Genomic DNA, 14,807 nt, shown 5'->3' with positions numbered 1-14,807 from the left:
TAAATCATCACCTTGGGACAGCTGTTTGAAACGCTCCACAATGCCACAAACTCTTCCATTTTCCATAGGTTGCGATGTCTCCCACATTTTTGTCGGTAAGAAACATTGCCTATGTATTTTATTTTTACTATACTGTGTGTTGTGGGAGCTGCACAGTTTACACCATGCAATGTCCAGATTTCTGTGAGTGCCAATGGATCAAAACATGTTAATGTCGGTTTAGCACCTGACAAGGATTTCGAAGTCATGGTAGAAAAACAAATTGTATGGTGGTGTACTAAGCTGTAGTCATACACTGTTTGGATGTATTATAGCTAAAGACAATGTTCCAAACAGTTCATGAAAGAAGAACACACGAACTCTCGCTTGTGACTGATAGTCTGTGGAAGATGGTCTTCCTCAATGACAGGTGACAAAACTTTACATAAGTCTGTACAAGTGACTTTGATCACTGGCCATCTGCTCCAACTGATCAATACCTGTATGTGTAATATGGTCAATGTCAACACGCAAGTAGTATTTGTATTTGGGTGTACCGGAAAAGGAGACTTGGTAACTCTTACAGAGGAGAAGTTTGGCAGTTCTACGAGGGTTGGTACTTTAATAGTGCCAACTATTTATTTACAGCTCGTGCAAAATACACTCCTGGAAATTGAAATAAGAACACCGTGAATTCATTGTCCCAGGAAGGGGAAACTTTATTGACACATTCCTGGGATCAGATACATCACATGATCACACTGACAGAACCACAGGCACATAGACACAGGCAACAGAGCATGCACAATGTCAGCACTAGTACAGTGTATATCCACCTTTCGCAGCAATGAAGGCTGCTATTCTCCCATGGAGACGATCGTAGAGATGCTGGATGTAGTCCTGTGGAACGGCTTGCCATGCCATTTCCACCTGGCGCCTCAGTTGGACCAGCGTTCGTGCTGGACGTGCAGACCGCGAGAGACGACGCTTCATCCAGTCCCAAACATGCTCAATGGGGGACAGATCCGGAGATCTTGCTGGCCAGGGTAGTTGACTTACACCTTCTAGAGCACGTTGGGTGGCACGGGATACATGCGGACGTGCATTGTCCTGTTGGAACAGCAAGTTCCCTTGCCGGTCTAGGAATGGTAGAACGATGGGTTCGATGACGGTTTGGATGTACCGTGCACTATTCACTGTCCCCTCGACGATCACCAGTGGTGTACAGCCAGTGTAGGAGATCGCTCCCCACACCATGATGCCGGGTGTTGGCCCTGTGTGCCTCGGTCGTATGCAGTCCTGATTGTGGCGCTCACCTGCACGGCGCCAGACACGCATACGACCATCATTGGCACCAAGGCAGAAGCGACTCTCATCGCTGAAGACGACACGTCTCCATTCGTCCCTCCATTCACGCCTGTCGCGACACCACTGGAGGCGGGCTGCACGATGTTGGGGCGTGAGCGGAAGACGGCCTAACGGTGTGCGGGACAGTAGCCCAGCTTCATGGAGACGGTTGCGAATGGTCCTCGCCGATACCCCAGGAGCAACAGTGTCCCTAATTTGCTGGGAAGTGGTGGTGCGGTCCCCTACGGCACTGCGTAGGGTCCTACGGTCTTGGCGTGCATCCGTGCGTCGCTGCGGTCCGGTCCCAGGTCGACGGGCACGTGCACCTTCCGCCGACCACTGGCGACAACATCGATGTACTGTGGAGACCTCACGCCCCACGTGTTGAGCAATTCGGCGGTACGTCCACCCGGCCTCCCGCATGCCCACTATACGCCCTCGCTCAAAGTCCGTCAACTGCACATACGGTTCACGTCCACGCTGTCGCGGCATGCTACCAGTGTTAAAGACTGCGATGGAGCTCCGTATGCCACGGCAAACTGGCTGACACTGACGGCGGCGGTGCACAAATGCTGCGCAGCTAGCGCCATTCGACGGCCAACACCGCGGTTCCTGGTGTGTCCGCTGTGCCGTGCGTGTGATCATTGCTTGTACAGCCCTCTCGCAGTGTCCGGAGCAAGTATGGTGGGTCTGACACACCGGTGTCAATGTGTTCTTTTTTCCATTTCCAGGAGTGTAGATACATGTTTATAAATTTTACTAATCTTTGGTGTAGTCACCAGCATTGTGTATAACCCATTGCCAGCAATGTGGAAGTTGTAGGATACTCTTAGCGGTGCCAGTTGTATTGACAGTTCGAGTGGTGCGGAATATATGGTTGCATCTGAATGAGTGTCATTCGAATACAGTGCTATGCTATAGATCTGACTTTGCACTGTTTTATCTCATACATAAGGATAATATTCATGAAGAATTGTCTTCCTGCATCCAGCAGACATCTAGCACAGAAAATAGCGGAATTGGGATGATCACATACCAATGTTGTGGATCTTTAAGAGTATATAAAGGGGTGTGATAGGCGCAATGGGATGCCTTGGTTTGTTGTTATTACTTGAGAATGTACACAAACTTGTAAAAAAATATTGGTAATATATATTGCATCAAAGATATCAAGCTCTTTAGCAGGTGGAATTTAAATATGATTACATTCAGGGCTGTATCACTGTCGAAAATAACGTACAAGTGGTTGAAATCGAGACTTCGCGATTGGTAACATGAATACAGAGTCTCTATTTGTATGTGTGTTGAGCTGTCAGCAGTGGACGATTGTGGTTCGAATGTGTAACTTGCTAACTGTTAGTCTATAAAATACACTGCAGGTGAGATGCACTCTGTAGGTAGGGAGAAGGGAAAATCTTACAGTTCAAGATGCTAAGTGCAGTGAACAAACTGTCAATTAATGAGTAACTTATTACTCAGATACAAAAAAATACCCTAAATATACAGTTTGTATGTGTCTTGTTTTGTGGGAATGTATGAGATTTGGTAGATACAAACAAAAGTAGCGAAACTCACTTGGTAAGCAATAAGAGCATATAATTATGGGAAAAACTCGAGAGCAGCAGCAAAAATTAACTACCTACATATGTCAACTCCCTGTTGCAGATCCCTACAAGACAGGGTGGCAGTCAAATGAACATCTAGAACTGTTTCCAGACTGAGTTTCCATCACGTGCATCACTACATGAGTCTGTAAACAAGCTGCCTGATCTGTCGTAGCAGTACACAGAATTGTTTGTAGATATCGTTTTTCCAATCTGCACCATTCGTTGAGCCTCGTCTAAGTACAAAGCGAGTGTTAGTATATTTTTCATGATCGTGCTATCCAAAGTGCACGCATGTAGATCAATAGGAAGAGGGGAGTTCTTTGGATTTTTTAGTATAAGGCAAGCAAATCTCCTCATATAAAATCAATCAACACATGGGTATTTCAGCGATATGATCATATACTCATGGACAACTATCGAAAAATATGAAAACCTGGTGTAATTACGACATATTGATGGAAAATAAGTAAAATTGAGCGAAATATGACGAAATATGTAAAATCACGAAAACCTGGCAAAATTACATAAACTGACTTAGAGAAAAAATACTATGAAATGTGGAAAACTGTGATTGGGGAGGGAGGGGGGGCGGTACTTGTACGCTCAAGACCAAGAAAAGCTGAAAATTTACGCTCTGTCTGCCTTAATCTTCCCCCTCCCCCTGTAAAATATGTGAGTTTTAGTAACACATACTTCAACCAAGGCGATGTAAGTATCACACAGAAGCACTATATTAAAGCACATGTATCCCAATCCAGGACAGTGTTCTCGCATATTCAGTCGAATATAGATATTACAGAATTATTTTTGGTTCTCACAAACAATGTTATTTCATAAGCATTAAGAAGAAAATCGATGTTTTTAACAGACTTAAGCTATTCCCTACGGTGTTTTGTAGGAGAGTGGACTGATGTTGCATATATCTACATCTACATTCATCTACATTGATACTCCGCAAGCCACCCAACGGTGTGTGGCGGAGGGCACTTTACGTGCCACCGTCATTACCTCCCTTTCCTGTTCCAGTCGCGTATGGTTCGCGGGAAGAACGACTGTCTGAAAGCCTCCGTGCGCGCTCTAATCTCTCTAATTTTACATTCGTGATCTCATCGGGAGGTATAAGTAGGGGGAAGCAATATATTCGATACCTCATCCAGAAACGCACCCTCTCGAAACCTGGCGAGCAAGCTACACCGCGATGCAGAGCGCCTCTCTTGCAGAGTCTGCCACTTGAGTTTATTAAACATCTCCGTAACGCTATCACGGTTACCAAATAACCCTGTGACGAAACGCGCCGCTCTTCTTTGGATCTTCTCTATCTCCTCCGTCAGACCGATCTGGTACGGATCCCACACTGATGAGCAATACTCAAGTATAGGCCGAACGAGTGTTTTGTAAGCCACCTCCTTTGTTGATGGACTACATTTTCTAAGCACTCTCCCAATGAATCTCAACCTGGTACCCGCCTTACCAACAATTAATTTTATATGATCATTCCACTTCAAATCGTTCCGCACGCATACTCCCAGATATTTTACAGAAGTAACTGCTACCAGTGTTTGTTCCGCTATCATATAATCATACAATAAAGGATCCTTCTTTCTATGTATTCGCAATACATTACATTTGTCTATGTTAAGGGTCAGTTGCCACTCCCTGCACCAAGTGCCTATCCGCTGCAGATCTTCCTGCATTTCGCTACAATTTTCTAATGCTGCAACTTCTCTGTATACTACAGCATCATCCGCGAAAAGCTGCATGGAACTTCCGACACTATCTACTAAGTCATTTATATATATTGTGAAAAGCAATGGTCCCATAACACTCCCCTGTGGCACGCCAGAGGTTACTTTAACGTCTGTAGACGTCTCTCCATTGATAACAACATGCTGTGTTCTGTTTGCTAAAAACTCTTCAATCCAGCCACACAGCTGGTCTGATATTCAGTAGGCTCTTACTTTGTTTATCAGGCGACAGTGCGGAACTGTATCGAACGCCTTCCGGAAGTCAAGAAAAATAGCATCTACCTGGGAGCCTGTATCTAATATTTTCTGGGTCTCATGAACAAATAAGGCGAGTTGGGTCTCACACGATCGCTGTTTCCGGAATCCATGTTGATTCCTACATAGTAGATTCTGGGTTTCCAGAAATGACATGATACGCGAGCAAAAAACATGTTCTAAAATTCTACAAGAGATCAACGTAAGAGATATAGGTCTATAGTTTTGCGCATCTGCTCGACGACCCTTCTTGAAGACTGGGACTATCTGTGCTCTTTTCCAATCATTTGGAACCCTCCGTTCCTCTAGAGACTTGCGGTACACGGCTGTTAGAAGGGGGGCAAGTTCTTTCGCGTACTCTGTGTAGAATCGAATTGGTATCCCGTCAGGTCCAGTGGACTTTCCTCTATTGAGTGATTCCAGTTGCTTTTCTATTCCTTGGACACTTATTTCGATGTCAGCCATTTTTTCGTTTGTGCGAGGATTTAGAGAAGGAACTGCAGTGCGGTCTTCCTCTGTGAAACAGCTTTGGAAAAAAGTGTTTAGTATTTCAGCTTTACGCGTGTCATCCTCTGTTTCAATGCCATCATCATCCTGTAGTGTCTGGATATGCTGTTTCGAGCCACTTACTGATTTAACGTAAGACCAGAACTTCCTAGGATTTTCTGTCAAATCGGTACATAGAATTTCACTTTCGAATTCAATGAACGCTTCACGCATAGCCCTCCTTACGCTAACTTTGACATCGTTTAGCTTCTGTTTGTCTGAGAGGTTTTGGCTGCGTTTAAACTTGGAGTGGAGCTCTCTTTGCTTTCGCAGTAGTTTCCTAACTTTGTTGTTGTACCACGGTGGGTTTTTCCCGTCCCTCACAGTTTTACTCGGCACGTACCTGTCTAAAACGCATTTTACGATTGCCTTGAACTTTTTCCATAAACACTCAACATTGTCAGTGTCGGAACAGAAATTTTCGTTTTGATCTGTTAGGTAGTCTGAAATCTGCCTTCTATTACTCTTGCTAAACAGATACACCTTCCTCCCTTTTTTTATATTCCTATTAACTTCCATATTCAGGGATGCTGCAACGGCCTTATGATCACTGATTCCCTGTTCTGTACATACAGAGTCGAAAAGTTCGGGTCTGTTTGTTATCAGTAGGTCCAAGATGTTATCTCCACGAGTCGGTTCTCTGTTTAATTGCTCGAGGTAATTTTCGGATAGTGCACTCAGTATAATGTCACTCGATGCTCTGTCCCTACCACCCGTCCTAAACATCTGAGTGTCCCCGTCTATATCTGGTAAATTGAAATCTCCACCTAAGACTATAACATGCTGAGAAAATTTATGTGAAATGTATTCCAAATTTTCTCTCAGTTGTTCTGCCACTAATGATGCTGAGTTGGGAGGTCGGTAAAAGGAGCCAATTATTAACCTAGTTCGGTTGTTTAGTGTAACCTCCACCCATAATAATTCACAGGAACTATCCACTTCTACTTCACTACAGGATAAACTGCCTTGATGGTGCGAGGAGGGTGCACCCTAGGGAGATGGTGTTAGGACAAAATTGCTATATTATCCTACACATGAGCAAAACTACCTAACATGAGGCAGTGACCTCTGTGTGCAAGAGGAAGGATGCCAAGGCCATGGTGGAGCTACCCTAAACACCACTAAGACTATTACTTCTCCTTTGGCTTGTGCTCCCTCGTAAGAAGTTGCTGTTTCTTCGTGTGCATTTTCATGCAGCAGGGCGTGGGTGGTAACTCGATGTATCAACTATTGAAAATATTCATGTCGTTTTTCCTTGCTCTATTTCCTAGTGAGACATGGCCACATCTGTCAAAACCATTACTAGTACTAATAAGCACGACTGACACGGAAATGTGATTGAGGATAGAACATTTCTGACTTAAAAGAGATGTATAAAGTCTGCCAATTTCCTAAGAGACCAACAGCAGTCTCCAAACATCGTTCCAGTAGGTTTACAAGCAGTTCGAGAGAGGAACATACCCAGACACTTTCTTGGACACTAGAATAGTGTAGAAGGAAGTAGTTTTATCATCTTAAAGCTTTTCGCCGTAGTGATGAGTAGAAAACTTGCAAGTGGTTGTATGCCAGATGTTGACATAGATGTCCTGCATTGGAGTATTAAGAGCATTGCATTCCACGTGACTAATACTTCAGAAACCATATGGCTTTAACATTACTGCATTTTTAGGTGCAGAACTGTAGGGCCTTAGGAGTGCATGTATTTATACTGTGTCATCATTTCTCTCTTGCGGTAGCTTCTTGAGGCTGACTTCAGACACTGGAATAATACTCCAGAGTTGATAGTACACGTAAAATGTTTCAAACTCATCCGTATGGAGCTTTGTAATGCATAAACCACATGTGTTTTTTTAACCATCTGTTATATCACCACAATCTCTCATGTCTACTATACACTGATAAGTGGTGCTACCCTCCTCGACAAGCACATATCCAGAGAGATCTTTTGCACCTGGATTAGTGCTATGAATAAGATTGGTTGGAACAGTCTTCGCTGAACAGCAGTTATGGAGTCAGCTCATTCTGTTCCTTCTCAAGACGTGGAGTATAGTGGGTTAGTAGTTAGTACCCTCTCACTTCTGGCCGATTGCGGAATAAATCGGCGCGTATGTTGCAGGGAGGGTTGATCAAGGACAATGTAGGGATACCTTTCAGTTTCTGACTTTATCCCATGAATGTTAGAATACTCTGTGACTCCCATCGACATAGGGAAAGATGGCCAAATACACTCCTGGAAATGGAAAAAAGAACACATTGACACCGGTGTGTCAGACCCACCATACTTGCTCCGGACACTGCGAGAGGGCTGTACAAGCAATGATCACACGCACGGCACAGCGGACACACCAGGAACCGCGGTGTTGGCCGTCGAATGGCGCTAGCTGCGCAGCATTTGTGCACCGCCGCCGTCAGTGTCAGCCAGTTTGCCGTGGCATATGGAGCTCCATCGCAGTCTTTAACACTGGTAGCATGCCGCAACAGCGTGGACGTGAACCGTATGTGCAGTTGACGGACTTTGAGCGAGGGCGTATAGTGGGCATGCGGGAGGCCGGGTGGACGTACCGCCGAATTGCTCAACACGTGGGGCGTGAGGTCTCCACAGTACATCGATGTTGTCGCCAGTGGTCGGCGGAAGGTGCACGTGCCCGTCGACCTGGGACCGGACCGCAGCGACGCACGGATGCACGCCAAGACCGTAGGTCCTACGCAGTGCCGTAGGGGACCGCACCGCCACTTCCCAGCAAATTAGGGACACTGTTGCTCCTGGGGTATCGGCGAGGACCATTCGCAACCGTCTCCATGAAGCTGGGCTACGGTCCCGCACACCGTTAGGCCGTCTTCCGCTCACGCCCCAACATCGTGCAGCCCGCCTCCAGTGGTGTCGCGACAGGCATGAATGGAGGGACGAATGGAGACGTGTCGTCTTCAGCGATGAGGGTCGCTTCTGCCTTGGTGCCAATGATGGTCGTATGCGTGTTTGGCGCCGTGCAGGTGAGCGCCACAATCAGGACTGCATACGACCGAGGCACACAGGGCCAACACCCGGCATCATGGTGTGGGGAGCGATCTCCTACACTGGCCGTACACCACTGGTGATCGTCGAGGGGACACTGAATAGTGCACGGTACATCCAAACCGTCATCGAACCCATCGTTCTACCATTCCTAGACCGGCAAGGGAACTTGCTGTTCCAACAGGACAATGCACGTCCACATGTATCCCGTGCCACCCAAAGTGCTCTAGAAGGTGTAAGTCAACTACCCTGGCCAGCAAGATCTCCGGATCTGTCCCCCATTGAGCATGTTTGGGACTGGATGAAGCGTCGTCTCACGCGGTCTGCACGTCCAGCACGAACGCTGGTCCAACTGAGGCGCCAGGTGGAAATGACATGGCAAGCCGTTCCACAGGACTACATCCGGCATCTCTACGATCGTCTCCATGGGAGAATAGCAGCCTGCATTGCTGCGAAAGGTGGATATACACTGTACTAGTGCCGACATTGTGCATGCTCTGTTGCCTGTGTCTATGTGCCTGTGGTTCTGTCAGTGTGATCATGTGATGTATCTGACCCCAGGAATGTGTCAATAAAGTTTCCCCTTCCTGGGACAATGAATTCACGGTGTTCTTATTTCAATTTCCAGGAGTGTATAATTGTAAATTCCACACTATGATCAATATGACAGAAATATATAGAAAACCTGATATCATCTATATAAGACGCTGTCTGGTATACTTTGGTGTATATGACCAAATGGATGTACTGCACCGTCGTCTATCTGCATTTTCAGTCTAGTATATGGTACTCGAAAATTAGTGGAGGGGTGGTTCAGCGATGATTCAGAAATTCGGAAGCATACTGCTGTTTCGTTGGCTGGCATTGAAATTACGAAAAAACTGGTAAAATTACTAAAATCGATCACGCAGTCAACTGCAGTGTTTATTACAGTACATCATCCCATATCGAAGGTGCGTTTCCCACCCAATCTGTCCACTGGTACGCTATTGGTTACCACATAATGATTGACTGACACCACTTGTTTGAGACAGAGAAAGCCTTGGCGGAACACTGGACATCTGCTACTTATCACTAAAGAACATCGGATTAAATGTAGAGGTCAACAGTTTCAGACAGTTGTTTGGAGACATTCCTCTATGCTGTAGACTCGTCGTATTTAAATATGCTGTGATGCCCTCTACATATTTTTTTTTTTTCACCAGTAAGATAACAGTACTTCTTTCTATTTCTCCTACCCCACGTGTCGTGGTGAACAACACCCTCCAGGGAAGGCCAGCACCAGAACAATGATCATGTATATGACTCAATATGAGGTAACAATGATCTTGGTGTCTTCAAAATGGAATTCTGAGACTGTTACCCCATCACTATGGAAGATGAGTTTAAACATGTAGGTCATCACCTTGGGACAGCTCTTTCGAAACGCTTCACAATGCTGCAAACTGTTCCAGTTTCCAAAAGTTGCGATGTCTCCCACATTTTTGTCAGTAAGAAACAGTGCCTATGCATTTTATTTCTACCATCCTGTGTGTTGTGGGAGCAGCACAGTTTACAACATGCGATGTCCAGCTTTCTGTGAGAGCCAATGAATCGCAACATATTAATGTTGGTTTAGCACCTGAAAAGGACATCGAAGTCATGACAAAAGAACAAACTGTATGGTGGTGTACAAAGCTGTAGTCATACACTGCTTGGATGTGCTATAGATGAAGACAAATGTGTCAAACTATTTACGAAAGAATAACACAGGAACCCTCTCTTGTGACTGATAGTCTGTGGGATATGGTCTTCCTCCAGTACAGGCGGCAAAATTTCACACAAACCTGTGTAGGTAACTTATAGTATTCTCTGCTACGAGACGCCGGCCGAAGTGGCCGTGCGGTTTAAGGCGCTGCAGTCTGGAACCGCAAGACCGCTACGGTCGCAGGTTCGAATCCTGCCTCGGGCATGGATGTTTGTGATGTCCTTAGGTTAGTTAGGTTTAACTAGTTCTAAGTTCTAGGGGACTAATGACCTCAGCAGTTGTGTCCCATAGTGCTCAGAGCCATTTGAACCATTTGCTACGAGACATTAGGAGCTTCTGTTACAAGACATGCTCTCACAATTTCTTTTTTATGCTCCGTAAATGCCAGTGCACTATAGCATCATATTGGTCAAACGGGACCTGCAAGAGGTGTACAAAACAACAGCATCCTCTTGAATAATAGCATGTTGTTGCTGAATGTAAAATAATTGCGTTCTTTCCGACTTCTGAACAAAGGGCTTGAAAGGCCATATTCTGTAATGTTATTTCAAGTGCCTGAAATGTTTGTAATACACGCTTTAATGGCAATTTATTTACGTAAACTTACTTGAATGGCAGGGATGATCTCAAAACCTGTAATTTTGTCCATCACAATGAAAGAAATCGACAACATAGTCTTCTTTCTTTGGAGTTCAAATTCTCGCTTATTCTTTGCTCAGATGAATGTTTGAAAATAATGTGGACATTTTGCAGTGATCAGTAGTTTTTCAGGCAATAGTGGAATTTTTTTAGATCTGAGATAAGTTAATACACCTGTCAGATCTGTCACTATAGAGCACTTGCCTCTGCAGTTTGCTCTTCTGTAACGACCTTTCCCCTGTTCTGACCTTAATATCAGGTATTCCCACTTGGTATTAATTTTTTACCAAGATGGCAGTAGTCTTTCGATAGGTTCCTTTGTGCGAAGGATAATGCCAAGAACAGAAGGATACCTATGCTGAGAGATAGTTGGAGTTTACAGCTGGTCAGGTAAAGGCAATTGAACAGATCTGCGAAGTTTCTTCAGAATTCGTTAGTAAATGAGACATAATGTTTTCTCTAGTTAAGCCCATTTCGGTTGGCTTTAGAAAATAGTGCCAACCACAAACAGTATGGTAATTTATTTCTGGACACGCGAGTTTTTAAGTAAGACCCTGCAGGATCACTCAGTCCCACTTTTGTCAATTTTTTTTAAACAACTAACAAATAACGTTCATGTCTGGGAGTGTGTCCAGCAGAATGGACCTCGTGTCAGGCAAAGTGCTGAAGAAAGTCTTCGAGTGGTTTGATGTTGTCCTACATCTTTCCCTCTCTGTCCTAATACTGTGTCCGGAGAGTCTGTGTTTTACCTTTAAGTGTTGCGAGTGATGAACATCTACCTGCTGTGAGGTTGACTCTGAAAATTTAGAGGCTATGTGTCCTATGGTAGGGACACTTGTACTGAAATCAGCTAGTCATTGAAATCTTCACAAGTTCAGTAGTTTTGTATTTTCTATCTTTGATCATGAGCAACATGCAAGAACTACATAGGTGGTGCAGAGAGAATGCACAAAAAAATCAAGAGGTATAGCATTGTCAGTGCCAACTGCAGAGAGGTGTGACGCAAAAATGCCAGGTTTATATCACTATCCAGAAATCGAAAGTCACAGGCTCGATGCACCTGTGATAGACGCTGAGTGAAATTTTTACTGTCGGTTCTGGCTGCTCTGTCCTGATGATCAGATTTCTAAAATGGCGGACTTTATTGTGATTCTGCGAAGATTCTGTCCTTCTTTCCACATAGATCTCTTACATTATTATCTGCAGAGTAGCGATCTACATGGCTAAGGGCATGAAAGCTTGCAATTCTGTACTTGATTTGGATTCAAAAGTTTATTAATTTTAGATTGTTTGCATTAACACATAGATGATGTATATGCTCGCAGTTTCAGCCAACACAATGCCACCAGTGCCCTGGTGTAGATGACATTTGCTTTCTATAGAGGGGCGAGGCAAGGGCTTGGCATCCAACCCACAATGTGTTTGCTACTTACTTCAAACTTCATGCAGCCAGAGGAAACAGCTAACCAAATAACTGTTTAGCTGTCAGAAAATAATTACATGTCATTAATTTTGGAATGATGTTGGGACCATGTACTCCACACCGCTCAGCTTGGCTGGATAATTAGCAACGCCAACAGTTTCAGCATGGAAAAAGAGTCTTCATGCTTGAGAAAGTGTGGAATCACATAATGCAAACAAATATAGAAAACTCTAACTGCTAAGATAAGGAAAAACTAGGAAGTATCCCTGTGGTTAGGCTATTTGCCAGAGTAGCAGTTAAAAGCAGATTTTTTAAGTATTAAAAATTTGTCAGGTTTGAAGGCAGTTATGAAGAATTATCTGCGTAATTGATGCACTAAATGTCAATAGAGTGGGAAAGTGTCTGCTTCTTCCAGTCTGATGGATGTCACTCATTGCTTGGCAATCTTGAGAGAGGGCACCCTTGGCGACAGTGACTATTGCATACTGCATCACCATGAACACCTTACCTTTCAACGTCTGTTCTTTCTGCACACTGGAAAGGCATTTTAACACCGAATTTTGAGGCGAATTACCAGCTGGGACAGACACGAGTGGGTTGGTAGTACTACTATACTCATTCAAAACTGCTGGCAATGTCCAGTCAATTGTTCCATAAATAACGGTTGTGTATTAAGGTACTTTCACATTCCACTGTCCATACATAAAGCAATACCTACTGGACAAGGTGTTGAAGCCAACTGTATGTGATTTGAAAAAAGTTCCTCAGCATGCTACAGGCTTCATACTACTGCCACGAGTTACTTCACAGTTTTATGCAACAAGGGCATGAACACTAATCTTGCTGCAGATGTTTCAAACTGTCTGTGCATTCGGAATCTGTTTTCTAAGGTGTGCACAACTGCATGTCCACACTAACACTCAAATCACTACATGCACACCATCTTTAATTGGAAGAAAAAAACTGTACTACAATGCCAATGCTTCTGCCATTCACTGCCACTACCACACATCTAACATCCACCATAGGAATCCCACATCTGGCATGCTGTTGTCTGCTCTTCTGTCTGTCTCATTATGTCAAGGCCGGCTGTTGGCTGTTCCATTTACCTTCCTGGCTGGCTTCCTCAGATCTTTTTTTAATTACTACTGCTCTTGTAGCTTGTATCATTTCTTACATACATATGATTTACACATATTCATTGTCAGTGTATCATTTACTTTTTAGTTTACTTAATTTCGTTCTATCTTGATATCTAAGACATTTTTAATGATTGGCAATAATAAGTTAATGTTGTCTTGATGGCCAAACATGTCTTTTATTTTTCATTCTTTATTAGACTTTTGGTATCAGTGTCATCATCTTTGGTATATAATACACCATAAGACAAGGCAGAGAACAATGTTCTATACAACAATGCAATTGTTTCAGTAACATGCCTTAATCGATAAAGAGTATCTAGCCAGTTGTAAACATTCCTGCTAATCGTCAGAGCCAAACTGGCTCATGCCAAACAGCATGTTGCAAAGTAAATATCTTTTGCAACGAGGTGGCGTTAAAGGTATTGTCAGTACCAGAACAAAAATATCTGAGACATATCAATGCTCATTTTAAATAATATGTAAGTTGTCATTGTTATAACCTTTAATCACTAATAAAGTGCGTGGAGAGACAAAAGTAGAAACACTCGCGGGTTACATGTTACTAACTCCGTATCTGTCACTCGACCGCCGGGCCGTGACATGCGGCCGGCGCCGTTCATAACCAGGTGGCGCTCCCGCGCTCGGCCGAGCTGCGGAGCGCCTCTATCGCCGTGTTCGCGTACTAACGTAGCGGCACTTTTGAATGTCGTGGCACTGTCACAACACTTTTCCCCCCTTGAAAAAAAAAACGCTCACTTTCGTGGAGACACGGACAGTGCGGAGACATCCATGGCCTCTTGGGAGGTCCCGAGAAGATCCCGCGGAGAAACACGAGAGTATGGTCGAAAATGTCCAGGACGGAAGCTGGCGCGTGGAACGTGCCTCCTGGACGAGATGATGGGTGAAAACTCCGGAGTAGCATCCATAGGTGTCGTGGACCTGGGGGTGTGCTCCAGCGAGATGGGTCCCGGAGAAGGCGGCGTCGCGACTGGGGCCGGTTCCGGCGTACTCGGAAGCGGTAGCGACGGCGGCGGCAACAACACGCCCGGAAGATCGGCAGCAGCGACAGGACTGGCTTCTCGGACTGGTGGAGACGAAAGAAGGGGCGGTGGTACCGGCGTGGCCACCACTCGTGGGCGCATCTGGTCGTAATGGCGAACAACCATGCCGCCGTCCGTACGTATTTCACAAAGCCGGCGGCCGCGAAGAGCCTGGACGACCCCTGGAATCCATTTAGGGCGAGATCAATACCCCCGTGCCCACACGTCGGCGCCCACCGGGTATTTTCCCGCACTAGGGGACACAGTACAAGGCCTGACAGGGTGAAGCAGATGCAGTAGGGTGCGCGGTTGGCGGCCATGCAA

Source organism: Schistocerca serialis, chromosome 1 (genome assembly GCF_023864345.2).
Source record: "Schistocerca serialis cubense isolate TAMUIC-IGC-003099 chromosome 1, iqSchSeri2.2, whole genome shotgun sequence".
Classification (NCBI taxonomy): Eukaryota; Metazoa; Arthropoda; class Insecta; order Orthoptera; family Acrididae; genus Schistocerca; species Schistocerca serialis.
Note: the sequence above shows the minus strand (reverse complement) of the source record.